An 18,579-nucleotide genomic window follows, 5' to 3' on the forward strand; every position below is an offset into this window, starting at 1 on the left:
ATTTCCAGCATAAAGCAAATACATTTAGAAATATCGTTAATTATACACAATGGGAACATTGCCCCGCTCCCGTTGAAGGTAGTTCGAAAACTCTATCGAACTTTTTTTACGTATTTTACAGATTTTAGTAAATCCAATCCCAAAGCTTTTTATTTCAAAATATCTGCTAAATCAACTTCCAAAGTTATACTTACACACACTAAATTACTGTATTCAAAGTCCTTTATGGATGAATTAGCTGCATGGGGCTATGAGCTGTGGAAGGATACCATTGATTTTAAATCTGTTTGAGGTTCTAAAGGCTGGCAAGTGCAGGGCACCGAAGCTTTGCATCGTGCATGCCTTATCCCGAACCACATGTTGTTTTTGAATTCTACTATTTTTCAAACCACTTGCTTTGGATTGGCTACTTCTAAAAAAAAAAAAAATGAATGCCCCTACCATTCCTGATCTGGGTGCTTATCCCACCTGGGAAAATCAAACGGATATGTCCCTTGATGAATTGCAGTCCCTAATTACTAATACATCCTTCAATATTTCCAACTTGGATCCCCAAGGATGGTTATTATGGCAAAAAACTTCTGATTCATGCCAACAGCGTTTTCTGGGTCTGAGATCAGGCTATACACAGGTTAGGGTGGACCCCCGGTTTGAAACCTCCCATTCTGTCACTACCTATTCGGTAGGCAAATTATGTCAAAACTGGCTTAAACATTCCACCTTAGCGTCAGTTAAACTTCATTTGTCCCAATTGACTGACGATGTTGATTTGAATGACTTTGTTAAAGGCCCTGTAGGAGGCAGGTCCAAAAGATGGGTATATGGTATTTACAACGAAGTTTGGAAATTATCTCAAATTGAAGCTGCTTCTAGATTGAGGGCTATTGATCAAGCTAATTTGGAAAAAGTGCTTGCTGTCATTGATAATAGCATTAATACTCTTTCCCTCAGAATTTACACATTAGATAATATTGTTTCATCTGTTGTGGATATTGTACAGGATGACATGTCTGTTTTATACCATGGTCAAAATCAATTGTGTTCCATAATGCAGTTTGCATGGACTTTATAAAGATTGAAGGCTGGGAAAGTTCCCTGGGACTACATGAATACATCATCTTTGTTTTTACCGTTCAATCTATCTGATAAACAACAATTCTTGTCCATGAAGGATGCTACATAGTCGCTATTGCATATTGAAAAGTTGGAACCTTTACCATTTTCAGTGGCCGAATCGAACTCTGCTGTATGGCTTAGTCATGGGTTAATCACACTATCATTTCCTTTGTTTAAGTTTAGTTCATGTATGAAACACTATGCCATAGGCAGATATGAACCATTGGGTATTGCTTTTCTCCATGACGTTTGGTCACTCCCATTCACATACAGGTGCCTGAGAGAAGGTAAAGAAGTTTATTTAAAAGTAGAGGAGTGCACTTCTACACCTGATCACTCATTAGTTTACAAAAATATACAATTGCACGGCGCATGTAACATTAAAGCTCCGAATTTAGCTTGCCTTTTAAAGGGAAATCCAGTGCAAGCTATTACACCCACTTTCACATTACTAGCTAATGGTAGTTATTTGCTTTTAAATAATGAAGCGTGTTGCGGGATGCTAGCAGGGATTCCGTACATTGTAACTGTCTCCCAACATATAGTTTGTTGTAAAAATGTAGTTTTCCTGCCCCCGCATGGGAGACTCTACATATCCATCTGGCCTTCCATACCAACCTTGAAAGCAGAGTTCAACAAGATGAGCAGCATAAGGGCTCTGTTGTCCCAAAAAGAAGTCGCCCTAACTTCCTCTCGTGAAACATTTGTCCTTCACGTAGCTAACACCCGCACCGAGGTGCATGCGCTTTTCAATACTGATCTTCCACTTCATTTCGGCGCTCTGATTCACACTATATTCAATGCCTCATCAACAACTGGCTTGGCGCATTTTTTCAAAGTTGTGGGCTCCGGCCTTGTGACCTCGTTCCAAACTATATTTGGTGTGATACTGGCATTTTTTCATTCTATTTTTTCCAGCATCTTCGGCGGGCTACCCTTAATTCTCGCCTTGGCTGCCGGTGTGCTGCTGTTCATTTGTTTGCTCCGCAATGGCTGCACAATCTGTGTCACACGACAGCCTGCTCCGGCTGCTCCAGCTTCGCAACCGGATGCTTTAATACTATGGAACTGTACCTCTGGCCACTTTAAGTGTAGCCTATGGATTGTCCTTCCGGTTCTCATACTTTACTTGCGTGCAACCTGTTTTCCATTGCCTGGATTGTTCATTTGAATAGGCCCTGGATTTGTGTATCTCCAATATGGTGTCTCCTGCCCTGGATTATGATCCACTGATGTGTCCCTTAGTGGCTCATGAGTTGGACTCTTCTGGTATCGGGATTATGGATTACTCATGGAGTCCAAGGAAATTGGGCTATATGTGCAGCGGCCCATGACTTCCTGGCACGAAGTTGTCTTGAAGAACACGCAAGTTGTCCTCTGATGGTGCTAGAGGCTCCGGCTATCGAAGAACATGTATGTTCATTTACTTTATTAAATTGGATGGCTGAATCCTTTACTGACGATAACAATGACTTCCTCTTGGAGGCTGTTGCAACATACTGTGCATAAACGCTGATGGATTGAATTGGCAGTTGTCCATCTTCAACACGTACATACTCACATTTTTTTTTTTGTATTTCTTTTTCCAGAATGGCCAGTATACCGCCACTTCTTGGTCTTTTTTAATTTATTTTTTTTTTTTTAAACGCGCAACTTCGAATTTATCACTACCAATTATCCGGTTTGGCAAAATATGAACTTGGTTCCCTCTCACTCAAACTTGAACTCTGCGTTCCTAAATTGCTTACCTATTTTGTTCATGGTCCGATCAAGGGAGGGTGTAGTGAAGACAGGGTTCTGCTTGCACATATTGCTATGTTAGCATAAGCGTATTAGAAGCTAAACGCCATTTTTCCACTTTGCCGCTTTTGCACACTACACTACAGGTAACTGTTATTATAAGTAAAACTGCTTGCTTGCTTTTTCTTCACATGAGAACGGTCTGTTTTTCACATCCCTAGACTTACACCGCGACCTTAGTCTGAACACTGTGTGCAGAAGCCTTCAAGGTCAAATAACAATGTATGCTGTTGATTCAGGTTGATCGGCCCACGCTTTAGACACAACAAGCCCACAGCTGCAAATATCTGAAACTCGGGTGCCTTTAATATTGCATTGCATGCATGATGCTGGCACTTGGAAACAACTTTTCCATCTGCAGAGAGCGTTGCTGATCCGGTGATGTGATTCCCCTAAGCTGATCTTGAAGGTATGGGGTTCCCCATTCAAACCTAGAGACCTTCTATTATTATAAAACTAGCTTCTAGCCAGGGGAGGGTGGTACACAAGGCGCTATCAGACCTGTTTCCACTATCATTTTAAAATGATTTCTCCCTTTGTGTTTTATGGAATTGTAACAATGCTGATTGTTTTATTTCTAATCATTTGTCTGTTTATGTTAGCCAAAATACTGCATCTTAGAGCACGTAGTTTAAAATAAACATTTGAAACTTTTCTGTGTCTCTGAATACTCACGTTGTGGACTTGTATGAGAATAAAGACGAAAGAGTGTTCTTGATTCCCACCATTCCTGTGAGTACCCAAAGTCGCTTGTTCTGAGTTGTCTAATCATTGGTAGCTTCGCTGTAGTACGGAGAACGAATGAGACACTGATGCTAGTCAGATAGGGGTTCTGGGTTCTGCGTGGGTTTTTTGGTACACCACAATTCACTGAGGTCCTGGTTACCTGCGCATAGTTCTGTGCATGAGCAGAATCCCTGTAACAACACCCTCTGTACGGCCGTGGACGTGGTTCACCCCAACCTCACGGGTTGGGAGGCCAGAAGTCAGGTCAAGCCACAAACTCCTCCTCCACTGCAGAACCTTCCTAGTCCGAGCCTCCAGGATCATGACCGTCCATTAGTTAGCAGGATACACCATCACCTCCACCACTGGTGCGATATCCCGTCGGACAGGTGGGTGTTGCAAATAGTCAGAAGGGGCTACTCCGTTCCCATCAAGACTACCCCTCAATCCATGCCTTAAACTTACGATCGGCAACTGAGGATCACCTTGCCCTACCGTGTGAGGAAATCAAGACTTTCTTGGCCAAGGGAGCTATAGAGAGGGGCCAGAAATAGGCTGTGGTTGCTATTCTAGCTATTTTCTGGTTCCAAAGAAGGATGGAGGCCTTCGTCCTATCATCGACCTCAGAGCCCTCAACTACTTCCTCAAAAAGGAGACGTTCAAGATGCTCAACTTTGCTCAGGCCGTGTCTGCACTGGATACAGGAAACTGGATGTAAGTGTTGGACTTGCAGGACTCTTATTTCCATATTCTCATCCTTACTGCCAATCGCCGCTACCTGCAATTTACGATAGGCAATGAACTCTTTGTTTACCGTGCTCCCCTTTGGCCTCACCAGTGCCCCTCGGGTCTTCAACAAGGTAATGGGAGTGGACGCAGCCCATCTGCGGAGATCAGGGGAACCAGCCTATCTCGAAGATTGGTTGTTGAAGGCAGACTCGTCCCAAGCAGTCTTATCTCCCACCTCCAGACTACAGTAAACCTCCTGCACTCGCTAGGGTTCACTATCAACATGCCGAAGTCACACCTAACTCCCTCTCAGACACTCCCTTTCATTGCAGCAGTTCTGGGCACGGTGCATTTTCGGGATTATCCTCCTGAGCCGCGAGTCCAGAATATTCAGGTTATGATACCGTTGTTTCAGCCTTAATCCTGGATTTCGGTGCGAATGACTGAGGCTGTTCACCTCATATCCTCCTGCATCCTACTTTTGGACCATGCCAAATGGTACAAGCGGGCCCTGCAGAGGGACCTGTAGTTCCAATGGGCACAGCATTGAGGAAATCCCACTGATCTGGTTCAGATATCAGAGGGCACTGCAAATGATCTTCGGTGGTGGCTGATGAATCGCAAATGGAGCAGAGGCAGACTCCTCTCTCCAGCGGCGGCCGGCTTGTAGTGAGGACAGCTATTTATATACGTACATTGCTAAGTTAGCACAACCGCGTTAGATGTTAGAAAGCCATCTTGCCACTTTTGCTGCTTTTCCACACGACACTGCAGTTACATGTTATTATTTGAGAAATGCTTGCTCGACTTTGCTTCACATGAGAACTGTCTGTTGTTCACATCCCTAACAGTGAGCTGCGACCTTGGTCTGAACATTGTGTAAAGAGACCGTCTGGGTCGCTAGACGGTGCATGTTGTTGGGTTCAGGTTGATCGGCCCACTATTTAGCCATAACACGCACGCAGCTGCAAATACCTGAAAGTAGAGTAGAGTGCTTTTAATATTGCAGGCTGCATGCTTTATACACATTCGGAAGAAGAGCTTTCCCAGGAGCAGAGTATACCTGATCCTGTGATGTGATTCCACTAAGCTGATCTTTACGGTATGGGGTTCCCCATTCAGGCCTAGAGACCTTCTATTAGTCTAATAATAATAATATTAGTTTACTAGCGAAAGGAAGGCGGCTGTAATCCACTGTCATTTTATTATGATTTCTCCTTTCTTTTTCTATGGTATTGTAACTATGCTGATGGTTTTGATCTTAATCATTTGTCTGCTTATGTTAGCCAAAGTACTGCATCTTAGGACACAAGGTTTATAAAATAAACTCTTTAAACTTTACCGTGTCTCTGTTTACTCTTGTTGTGGACTGATATGCGAATAATTACGAACAGGTATTTCTGATTCCCACCATTCCTGAGAATACACCAAGTCGCTTGTTCTGGGTTGTCTATACATTGGGACCGCCGAGATATAAACTCGGATGACGAATGGGACACTGATGCTGGTCGGAAAAGGGGTTCTGGGTTCTGAGGTGAGTTTTTGGTACACCACAATTCACTGAGGTCCTGGTTTCCTGTGCATAGTTCTGTGCATAAGCAGAATCCCTGCAACAGGCTCAGGTAAGCGCGGTGGGGCAGGGCAGGGTGCGGCAGAGGGGGGAAGCCGAAGGAATAGTTATTATTTATTTAATTATACCTATTCCGATGTCCGTTGGCTTCCCCCCGTCACACCCTGAACCCTGCCCCCTCTCCCCACGGCACTACCTGAGCCGGCTGCCGCTGCCTCTCTCTTCCCCAACCGGATCTCACAGTAGTGACAGATGCGCCACTACTGGGATGGGGCGGCCACCTGGGAGAGGTGGAGATAAGAGGACTCTGGTCTCCGGCGAAAGCCAGGTTCCATATCCACCTGTTGGAGCTTTGTGCGATCCGATTGGCAATTAAAGTCTTTTAACCATCCATCAAAGGAAGGCTAGTTCAAGTGTTCACAGACAGCAATTCCGCCATGTGGTACTGCAACATACAGGGCGGGGTGGGGTTGTGGACCCTCTGATAGGAGACCCTGCGTCTCTGGACTTGGCTGGAACAAAATGGCATTTCCCTGGTGGTTGAACATCTGGCCGGTTCCCTGAACTCCAGAGCAGACAAACTCAGCTGTCTGTGCCTTGTGGATCACTAGTCGTGTCTCCATCCGGAGGTGGCGTAGGTCTCAACATTGGGGAGAACCTTGGTTGGATTTGTTCGCCTACAAAGAGAACTCACAATGTCAGCAGTTATGCGTGTTGGAGTTTCCAAGGCGGCTCTCACTCGGCAACACTTTTCGTCACAAGTGGAACAGAGGACTCCTCTATGCCTTTCCGCCCATACCACTCCTGCCCAGCATGCTCAAGAAGATCAGGAGAGACCGGGCCCAAGTCATCCTTGTGGCTCTGGACTGGGCATGGAGAGTGTGGTATCCAGAGATTTTACAAATAAGCATCAATCCTCTGATCAGACTTCCCCTTTGGGAGGATCTTCTGTTGCAACAGCAGGGGAAGGTTCTCCACCCAAATCTGGTCACTCTCTGCCTCCCTGTAGGGCGATTGAGCGGTGACAGTTGACAGCTTTTGACTTTCCTGCCGAAGTCTATGAAGTTAGTCTGGCAGCCAGGTGTCCCTCCACAAAGTCGTTATACGCCTGCCAATGGTAAAGATTTTGTAAATATTCTACAGAATGGTCTGTTGACTCCTCGTCGTCCTCCCTCTCAGGCATTTTGCTGTCTATTCTTTCTTTGGCCCAAACAGGGCTCTGCTCTGGGCACTTTGAAGGGCTACCTTTCAGCCCTGTCTGTTTTGCTTCCGTTTTCAGATCAAACATGTCTTTTTAAATCACCTCTTGTTAAGAGATTTCTGAAGGGGCTTACTCATTTGTTACCCCCTTAACCATTTATTATGCCGCAGTGGGACCTTAACTTGGTTCTCACCATTTTGTTGTGTGCACCGTTTGAACCACTACAGGATTGCCCCCCAAATCCCCCCCCCCCCCCCTTCCAGGCTGCTCACTATTAAAACAGTCTTTTCAGTGGCAATAACTTCTGCCAGGAGGGTGAGCGAACTGCAGGCTCCGTCATCTCAGACTCCTTACCTGACCGTCTTTCCGGAAAAAGTAGTCCTCTGCACTAGGGCTTCTTTCTTGCCTAAGGTAGTAACACCTTGACATCTGGGACAATCTGGTATTCTGCCCACCTTCTATGCACCTCTGCATCCTTCCAAGCAAGAGGAGTGTCTCCACCGTCTGGACCCAATAAGAGCATTATTTTTCTACCCTGATCGCAATAAAGAGTTCTGGGTGGACGACCAACCCTTTGTAGGGTACATTGGAGCAAAGAAGGGGCACGCTGTACATAAGAGGACCATCTCACGCTGGTTCATCCTCTGCAACAAAATGATGCGCCTTTGCAAAGAAACAGCCTCCTAAAGGCCTTAGGGCCTGTAGGAAAAAAGGATCTGCTGTCATGTCACCGCCACATTTTCCTGGTGCCCTCATGTTTTCTGACTAGTCTGACTGGGATCCTGTTAATCATGACCCCAGTCTCCGTGTTTCTTCCCTAAATTAAACATGGTGAGTACTTAGGTACACTCCTGATTGGCTACTGGTGTACCCTTGTAATTCCCTAGTATATGGTACTAAGGTACCCAGGGCATAGGTACCCCAGGAGTCTCCCATGGGCCGAAGCATGTATTATGCCACCCATGAGAGAACACTCAAATTGTTACTAAAGGCCTGCCATTGCTGCGTTTGTAAGCAGGTGCTAGCACCACTTATAACAGATCCACGTTTCCTTATATCTGAGGTCGATTCACTTAAAACCTATGAGTCACCCCTAAGACAGGCCTTTGCAATCTTGAAGGCAGGGTGCTTGGTTCTACGTGTGAGGTTGCCCTTGCATGAGCAGGATACCCCTACAACCTTCGGAGTCTATTCTCCCGGGTTGTAAGTGCATCAGCCATTACGATACATAGAATGACCATGCATCCTTACGCGATGACCATTTTTAAACTGGCTGTAACGAAACCTGCCATGTTTGCTACCAAACATTTTGGAATCATACCCCCACACGGTATGATTCCATGTACTCTAAAGCTCCTCCGGGAGGCCCTCAGTGCTCCTGGTACCAGTCTCCTAGACCCAGACAGCAAACTATGGCTGTTGCTGACCAGAGATACGATTCTGCCCTCCTGCTGCTGAGCCAAGCTTGAGCAGAGGAAGGTAGGACAATAAGTACCTAGGAGGGGTTACTCCTATTGTCCCTAATTTTGAGCATGACCAAGAGGAGTCTAAGGACCCCACATTGGTGAACTCGGATCCCCTAGCGAAAAGTGCAGATGGCACAGAGGGTATCTCCTTTATTCCTCCTGTGAGGGTTCAGACTGGGCAGAGGAGGTCTAGAGCTCCTTCTGTTGAGTTCAGTGCTTCAGACACTTCAATAGGGACATCCATATCTCGTAAGAGGGAGAACTCCTTAGATCGGAAGTACCAAATGATTAAACATGAGAAAGTAACACTTAAGCTCAGGCAAAATCAGTTGGCCCTTTACAAGGAGACCCTAGAAGTGCAGAGAGTGAGGAAGAAACTGGGACTAGAGCCCCATGGTGGCAGCAATAGTGTCTCTAGAATCAGGGAAACATCCTTTGACACTAGGAACCTGGGCAGGATAGTCCCTCCTTACCAGGATGGGGATGACATCTATAAATGGATCACTGCCTTGGAGAGGACCTGTAAAGTTCAGAAGGTCCCTCAAGGGCAGTGTACAGCTATCCTGTGGCTCTCCTTTGCTAACAAAGGTAGAGATAAACTCCTCACTGTTAGGGAAGAGGATGCTGACAATTATTCAATCCTGAAGAGTGCACTCATAGATGGGTTTGGCTTAACTACTGAGCAATACAGTATTACGTTCAGAGACACCCAGAAGGCACACACCCAGGACTGGGTAGATTTCATTGATAGTGCTATTAGGGCTTTAGAAAGGCTGGCTTCGTGGAAGGAAGGTACAGGACTATGAAAGATTGTACATTTTTTTAATGAGGGAGCACATCCTTAATAACCGTCAGAACCAACTTTTGCACCAGTACCTGGTGGACTCTGATCTGACCTCTCCCCAAGAATTGGGAAATAAGGCTGACAAATGGGTCCGCACCAGGGTCAAGCAGAAAAACCATGGTGGTGGAGGTGACCAGAAGAAGCAAGATTCTTCTAAACCCAAGGAGAAGGGTGGGGAGAAGGTCAAAGGCAAAAAGGTGTCTTGTCACGGTCCCCAAAAACCTGCATCTGGAGGTGAGTCCCAAACCTCCAAGAAAGGCAAAAATAAACCTTGGTTTTATTTGTCTAAAGTAAAAAACCCATTGGACAAGAGATGCTGATTGTCCAAAGGCCAAGGAACCTACTACCACTGTCCCTAAGGCAACTGTGCCCACTAGCACCAGTACACATGGTAGTACAGCAACCAAGAGATTAGTTGGGTTAACCTTGGGTTCTGACTTGGTCAGAACTATAGCTCAGGCTGTTCTAGTCTGTGATGGTGGCATTGATCTTGCCACCTTACTAGTAAGTCCCACTAACTTGGGCAAGTACAGGCAACATCCTTTGATAAATGGAAAGTAGGCAGTAGCTTTCAGAGACGCAGGGGCCAGTGTCACAAAGGTGACATTGAAACTTGTGTCCCCTGAACAAATCATACATGGACAAATGTACCAAGTAACCAACGCTAGTAATGTCAGGACTGATCATTCCTTGGCAGTTGTGAATCTCAGCTGGGGAGGGGTAACTGGACTTAAGAGATTTGTGGTATTTCCAGACTTACCTGTAGATTGTCTGTTGGGCAATCATTTAGAGACTTCAGCCTGGTCGGACGTAGAGTTCAGGACTCATGCAGAAATGATGGTCATCTCTGCCAGTGTCTTTGCTGTAACCAGGTCTCAGGCCAAACAGCTCAGCACTGAGGGAGCACTGGATCCTGAAAAAAATGACCAGATTGCTCCTAAGAGAAGGAGCAGGAAGGATACTGAATTATCCTCTTCCCAAACTCCCAGTGAGGATCAGTCACCTGAGGTAGATGTCCCCAGTCCCTGTGAAGGAACTATCCCAGAGGAACTTGTACCTGCCCAGGAAGAGGTTTTGAGGGCAGAGGGCGGTTGCAGGACAGACTTGAGGTTGGAGCAGCAATCCTGCCCCTCTCTTGAACAGCTCAGACAGAAAGCTGCTGCTGAGGAGGCAGTGAATGTCAGTGGATCCCACAGGATCTATTGGGATGATGGGTTCTGTATTCTGAAGGTAGAGACTCCAAGCCTGGTGCTACCAGGAGGTTGGTAATACCCGGAAGTTCAGAGGTTTACTTCTCTCCCTGGCACATGACAGTCCCCTTGTAGGAAACTTTGGGCAAAGTAAGACTTGGGACAGGATTGTCTCTCATTTTCACTGGCCCCATATGTCTGAGGACACCAAAGAGTTTTGTCGCTCCTGTGTCACTTGCTAAGCCAGTGGTAAGTCATGTGGTACTACAAATGCCCCCTTAATTCCACTCCCAGTGGTTGGGGTTCCCTTTGAGGAGGTAGGGATTGACATTGTTGGTCCGTTGAACCCTCCAACTTCATCTGGACACAGTTATATCCTGATGGTGGTGGACTATGCCTCTAGGTATCCTGAGGTACTTCCCTTAGAATCACTACAGCTCCTGTTGTGGCCAGGGCCCTCCTGGAAATTCTTTCCATGGTGGGTTTCCCTAAGAAGGTCTTTACAGACAGAGGTACCAACTTTCATGTCTAGTTATATAACTGCAATGTGGAAATAGTGTGGAGTAAACTATATGTTTGCCACACCTTACCATCCACAGTGCAATGGGCTTGCTGAAAGGTTCAACAAGACCCTAAATGGTATGATCATGGGACTCCCAGAAAAGCTCAGGAGAAAATGGGATGTCTTACTACCATGCCTTCTCTTTACCTACAGAGATGTTCCTCAGAAGGGGGTTGGCTACAGCTCATTTGAACTTCTGTTTGAATTTCCAGTTTGGGGTCTATTGTGTCTAGTTAAGGAGGGTTGGGAGCAACCTTTCAAACCTCCTAAACAGGATATTGTGGACTATGTACTTGGCCTGCGTTCATGTATGGCTGAGTATATGAAGAAGGCATATAAAAACCTTGAGGCCAGTCAGGAGCATCAGAAAGATTGGCATGACCAAAAGGCTGTCCTGACTGTTGACTGGTCCTCAATCAGTACAAACACATGTTTTCTCTGACACCCAGTTAAACCACCTGGTGTACCCATGAAGTGGACACAATAAAGAACAACATTTTCAGACAGCCTAACTATGTCAGAGACTGCATCAGGACATGGGTCCAAAAGATGCTGGAACTGTGGGTCATTGAGCCTTCAGATAACCCCTGGGCTACTCCAGTAGTCCTTGTACCAAAACCTCACACCAAGGGTGGAAAAAGATATGAGGTTTTGTGTGGACTACAGTGGCCTCAATGCAGTCACTAGGATGGATGCCCATCCTATTTCTTTACAACAAACAATTGATGGACGGAATGCTGACAATGCAGACATTCTCCCCCAGTCAAGAGATCTGGGTTAAATCCATCGTTCTTTTGCCCACTACACCACTACACCACCCCAGTTTAGACATGGCCATATGCAAATCAGTCTTGACCCTGTGCCTCATGGGAACAGTCCAGCCAGAACTGCCAAGCCATGTCTTCCCTGGACCGGAATCAAGCATCCTAGGACCGGTTTCTGGCTATCAGCCGTCATCAGCCAGGATAGCTTGACTCCAGTGGCGTAGTGAGCACGGGTCCCACGTCTGGGAATACCCATCCCACTTAGGGCGAAAAGCGTTACAACAAACAATTGATGGACGGAATGCTGACAATGCAGACATTCTCCCCCAGTCAAGAGATCTGGGTTAAATCCATCGTTCTTTTGCCCACTACACCACCCCAGTTTAGACATGGCCATATGCAAATCATTTTTCATATTTCTTGGGGCAGATGAGCTTATAGATACTCTGGCCTCTGCCAAATTGCTGAGCACATTTGACCTTACAGCTGGCCATTGGCAAATCAGACTAGCTGAGGATGCCAAGCCAAAAACAGTATTTTCAACCCACAGTGGGCATTACCAAAATATTGTGATGCTTTTTGATCTGAAGAATGCACCTGCCACATTTCAGAGGTTGGTGAATAAAGTTCTCACTGGTCTGGAAGCCTATAGTGCAGCATATATAGATGATATTTCTGTGTTTAGCTCCACCTGGGAGGATCACCTGATCCACCTCAGGAATGTTCTAGATGCCCTGCAAAAGGCAGGCCTCACTATCAAGGCCACCAAGTGCCAGATAGGGCAGAGCAAGGTTGTATACTTGGGTCACCTGGTAGGTGGAGGCCTAGTTCAGCCATTGGAGAGCAACATCCTGACCATCAAAGACTGGGTTGCTCCCACTATCCAGACTCGGGTCAGAGATTTCTTGGGCCTGACTGGGTACTACAGGAGGTTTGTTAAGGGATATGGGTCCATAGTGACTCCCGTTAATGATCGCTCCTCCACAAGAATGCTTAAAGTTCAATGGACCGTTAGCAGTCAAAAGGCATTTGATGACCTGAAGCAGACCATATGCACTGCTTCCATTCTGCAAAGTACTGACTATTCCAAAACCTTCATTATCCAGACAGATGCATCTGAGATAGGGGTAGGAGCTGTTTTCTCACAACTTAATGTAGAGAGCCAGGACCAACCAGTAGCTTTTATAAGCAGAAGGTTGACCCCCCAGGGAGAAACGTTGGTCAGCTATAGAGAGGTCTGGGCCTTGAAGAAGTTGAGACCATACCTGTTTGGTACTCATTTCCTTGTTCCCTCTTATGGCTTAAACAAATGAAGGGTGAAAACCTTAACCTTTTGAGGTGGTCCATTTCCCTACAGGGAATGGACTTTTCAGTGGAACATAGGCCTGGGAGTAACCATGCCAACACAGATGGACTCTCCAGATATTTCCACTTAGAAAATGAAGACTCAACTGGGCAAGGTTAGTCTCATCTCAGTACGTTTGAGGCGGGGGTGTAGGAAAGTAGTGTCTGCTTTCATGCTCACCGCCACTTTTTGCTGGTGTCATTATGTTTTCTGGCTAAATCTGACTGAGATCCTTCTAATCAGGACCCCAGTCTCTGTGCTTCTTCCCTAAATTGGACATGGTGAGTTTTTAGGTACACTCCAAATTGACTTCTGTTAAACCCTTGTAAGACCCTAGTATATGGTACTAAGGTACCCAGAGCATAGGTACCCCTGGGGTCTCCCATAGGCTGAAGCATGTATTATGCCACCCATGAGAGACCACTCAAATTGTTACCACAGGCCTGCACCGTTTACGACAGATATATGTTTCATTATATCTGAGGTTGCTGCACTTAAAACCTATGAGTCACCACTAAGGCAGGACTTGCAATCCTGAAGGCAGGGTGCTTGGTTCTAAGTTTGATGGTGCCCCTGCATGAGCAAGACACCCCTACAACTTTCGGAGACTAATCTGCCAGGTTGTAAGTGCATCAACTGTTACGATGCATAGAGTGGCCATGCGTCCTTAAACGTTGACCATCTCTAAACTGGCTGTAATGAACCCTGTAGTGTTTGATATCAGACATATTTGAATCATACCCCCACACCGTAAACTGTAAAGCTCTTCCGAGAAGCCCTCTGTGCTCCCAGTACCAGTCTTCTGGAACCGGACAGCAAACTATGGCTGCTGCCGACCAGAGACACGATTCTGGTAGGAAAGTAGGTATCCTGTCACAGGGAGGTGTGACCACCTCCCAGACAGGACTTAGTGTATTAGGACAGGGTGGGGGTGTTTGCCAGCACCACTCAGACTGCTTGAAGGGCCCCTTTGGTGCCTTCCTTGCATACTCCAGTTCAAACCTGTTCAGGGAGCCGTTGGCTCCCATTCTGGCGCGAAACTGGAATAACGACATGGGAGTATCCTCCCCACTGTCCAGCCCCTCGTCTGGGAGGGACCCCTGAATCGTTCCAACCCTTTCCTTAGGGTTCTTAAGGGCTTACCTGTGGTTGGGTTCCTAGATTCATCGTGGGACAAGATTTGGATCCAACACTACTTCAACTTCGATCATCTGGGCACTCTGGACACCGCTGGACTTCGCCTTGGGAACCGAGACTGCAACTGGAAAGACTCCTGCTGCTCCTGGTTTTATCATCCTGCAAGTCTGCTGCAACATCTCTGCCTGTGCTCTATACAGTTTCTTCACAAGGCCTGTGGACATCAAAGACACCCAAAGGAATATCCCTTAGAGTGAAGGAGTCACTCCCCTGCATCTACATGCACCACAAAAAAGCTTACCGGTGTGCTGATCCTGGGCTCTCACGGACTCTGAAGGGCTTAGCAACATAAGTGGTGGTTATGCAACTCCCTTGAGGCCTGCACTGTCTTCTTACCGAATTTGAGGCCAGTATCAGTTGTCGGAACCCCTGTGCACCGCGTCAACTTGCTCCTACAAAGGCTTGTTGACTCTCTCCTGCAGAGATCTTCGGGCTCCAATAAGCTCCAGCCTCAAGCATCTCCTGCAGCCAAGATTCTGGCCTGCACTGTATCCTTTGCACTGTGGGCCTTCAATCTTTGGTAAGTTGCTCGAGGCCCTCTTGTGACTCCTTTGCCTCCGGCCTGTGGGTCCTCTTGAGGGTCTTCTTCGACTCCTGTGGTCTCCCCTGCTTGCTTGGGGCCTTTTCTGACATACCTGCTCATCACATGGACCTTGCTGGTCCCGACACTGCACCTTTTTCGTCGACTACGTTGTTTTCCGCTGCCTACGTGGGACTGCTTGTGAACGGCTCCTTGTCTTCTACAGGGTTGTGTGGTCCGCACAGCTGCAACTTCCAGGGCACCTTCAAACTCTCCTGCATCTCCGACATTGGTGGGCATTCATCTCCTGTGCCTCCTGGTCACTCCTGAGTGGCATAGACTCTTTCCTCTCTGCTTTCAGGTACCTCTCATCTTGAATCCACCTTTGGGTTCCACCGGACACTTTCATCTTCTTCATCAGCGGCATCTTTCCTGAAGTCCTCCATTGTGGTCTACAGCGGTTTCCGACGCCACCTCACACCCGGCTTCCCTGATGTGGGTTTCTTCTTCCCTGGGGTATTCACGGGTGGGGTGGCTCTGCAACCTTCCATCCTCCACGGAGTTTCTTCAGGGTCTGCTGGGAAGGGTCCTTCTTCTTTAAAATTGCAACAGCGACTTAACCATAGCCTTCCATTTAGTACGCGGTTGTGTTCCCACACTGCACACAACCTCCGTGGGGTTCTTAGATGCTCATCTTGGGTGGTTCTTTGGGTCCCTGACTCTTCTATGTCTACTGAGTCCACTCCTGACTTGACTTGTGGTATGCATTCCAGTATATGGTTTGGCCTCCCCCTGGAGACCACTGTCTATTCTCTGCTATTTACGTATTCTATTGAAAAAGTATTGTGTTATATCTCCGGGTAGGAGATAATACATTGTGTTAGTGAGTGTTAATAATAAATATATATTTTTTGTAACTACACTGTGTGGTCCTTTTTCACTTGATTCATACCATAAGTTTAACTGCTGGTGAAACTAGCTGCTTCTCTCTCCTTCTGGACTAAGCCTCAAGGCTGCTCTCCACAACTACCACTTAGAGAGCTTTCTAAGGTTGACCTCTAAAATCATGATAAGGGTTGTCTATATTAGTGCAGGGTGCTACACTAACATAAGTGAACACCATATACTAAGCCAGCCTCCTATGGGGCCAATTCTACCAGGGTGAAGGCAGCTACCACGACTCTCCATCATGGTGTTCCGGTTAGTAACATTTGGCCAGGCAGCGACATGGGCATCCCTGCACACGCTGGCCAAACATTACTACCTGGACAACCAGGTCTGCAGGGATGGCCCATTCGAACATTCAGTCCTGCAGGACTTTTTGGTTTGAAGCTTTTCCGCAGACCCTCCTCCGGGGATGGCATTGCTTGGGTATCTGTTCAAAGATAAGGAATCTGCGACTAGATGTCTCTATCAGATGGATAACTTACTTACCTTCGGTAATGCCTTATCAGGTAGAGACATGATCTAGCCGCAGATTCCTTACCGGCCCACCTATCCTCCCTGCACTGCGGATGAGTTTTGGTGTCAGGGCTGTTTCCCTTCAGGACCCTAGTCGTATTTTGACACACCATGGTCAGTCGATTCATGCTTCTGGCGTAGAAAGTCGCGAAAAGTACTGACGTCAGCGTCCCGGGGTGACGCCTATATAGACGCAGATATCATGACGTTGATTAACCTGATGCCTAAGAAATCTTGCAGAGTCAACCGACGCCACCTATCGGTGTGCAGGGGTATTGCTATCAAAAATCTTCCGGATTCAACCTGTCGCCTGGAAGTTCAAAGGTAAGGAGTCCGCGGCTAGATCATGTCTCTACCAGATAAGGCATTACCAAAGGTAAGTAACTTGTACATTAATAATTCAAATTATTACCAAACATAAATAATATATATAAACTTTACAAAAATTAATCAATAATTATAATGCATATTAGAAAAAAAAAATAACATTTAAGAAAATGTAAATAAAACAAATGCTCCCCAAAATACTTACCCGCTAGTGGAAATGCGTGATTATGGCATGCGTAGTAATGGCATTTCCGTGGTAATGAGATACGTGGTAATGGCATGCGTGGTAGAGGCAGCTGTGTTGTAATGGTTGTTTCCCCTTTGTGAGCTTTGTGCTGTAGCCACTAATGACACTCCATTAACTGTAAATTCCCTAATTGTATTTTTCATGAAATATGTATGGTCGTCTGAGCTCATGAAATCTAAAGCTGTATAAACAGTTTCTGTTCGTATCAACATCTTGATTGAAGTATTCAAAAGCTGCCAATATATCGCGTTTACGGACTAAATAATATTACTTGTCATTTGATTTCTGTACGCTTCACCATATGCTTGCAGCTCCACTCCCTAGTTGTTAATATTAAGTATTATTAGGAGTTGATGTAGCAGTGTTTCAACTTTACCAAACCAAGCCCTAAATTTGGTGTCGTTGATGAGAACTGCATAACGGTGTAAAAGGCGTTATCCTGTATCGTCTTACTATTATATATAAGTGGGAGGTTATTATTTAAATTGTTTTCTACAATGTTTTTGTTGATGCCGCTCCCGCTCCCACCCCCCACAAAATCTATGTTGCTATAGTAGTTCAATATCCCTCAAGGACTAAATTTGTGGACACATTCTGGATTTAAACAAATTATTTTAGAAAACAAACTACTTGTTCTTATTTTCTCATTTATTTTTTCTATGCAAACACGTACAAAACTAATTGCTTTCTTTAAAACTCTCTTCTAACACATGCATGTTTCATTCATAGATCATTAGCTTAAATATGCATAATATATATTCCTCAATCATGAGGATCTGTATTTTAAACTCCGCCTTATATATGTGAATCTATCTGACAGATTTCCCCAAGCCATGTGAAAATAACGAATCACACACCATTGAATTAAGATTTCTGTATCATCCTTACTTGCGTCGTCACTTTTGGCTGAAGAAAACACCAGAGGGTCATGTCATGGGTGGTTGTATGACAGAGGCGCACATGGCTAAACCACGTGTGCCTCTACCACGCAGCCAAACCCCGAATACGCCTTAACCATGCACTCCTTTACCATGCATCCTTTACCACGCCATTTCTTTGTAAAGGCATGATTGGTAAGGGGATATGCATGGTTAAGATCGCCGCTACCCCGCCCCCCTCTGCCCTAAAATTCTATCCCCCCTACCTCGCCCCCTCCCTGAGGCCTAAAACCTGCCCTGCTCTTAAAACTGCCCCGACCCTCCCTGCCCTGAGCCCTAAAAACTCCCCCCAAACCCAGCCCTTAAAACTACCCTGATCCCCTCCCCTGAGGCCTAAAACCTTTCCCCCAATTTAAAAAAAGTACTCCAACACCCCTCCCCCCCCCCACCCACCCTGAGCCCTAAAAGCGACCTCACCCCTAAAATCTACCCCTCCCAAACCCGGCGCCAACCCTACTTACCTGTACACGTCTGAAGCTTCCTGTTTCAATGCTTCCTCCTCTTCTCCCCGCCCATCCGGCACACTAGACTGCTATCTGTGTGGTTAAGGCAGATGTGTAGTTCAGACAAGCGTGG

At 46.2% G+C, this 18,579-nt stretch overlaps 1 protein-coding gene across 6 annotated transcripts in view; it reads left to right on the top strand.

The window, feature by feature from the left end:
- Positions 1-18,579, top strand: part of EXD3 (exonuclease 3'-5' domain containing 3) — a 2,855,457-nt gene that overhangs the window by 1,880,418 nt on the left and 956,460 nt on the right. The gene's annotated exons all lie outside the window — the stretch shown is intronic.

Source organism: Triturus cristatus, chromosome 1_2 (genome assembly GCF_964204655.1).
Source record: "Triturus cristatus chromosome 1_2, aTriCri1.1, whole genome shotgun sequence".
NCBI lineage: Eukaryota > Metazoa > Chordata > Amphibia > Caudata > Salamandridae > Triturus > Triturus cristatus.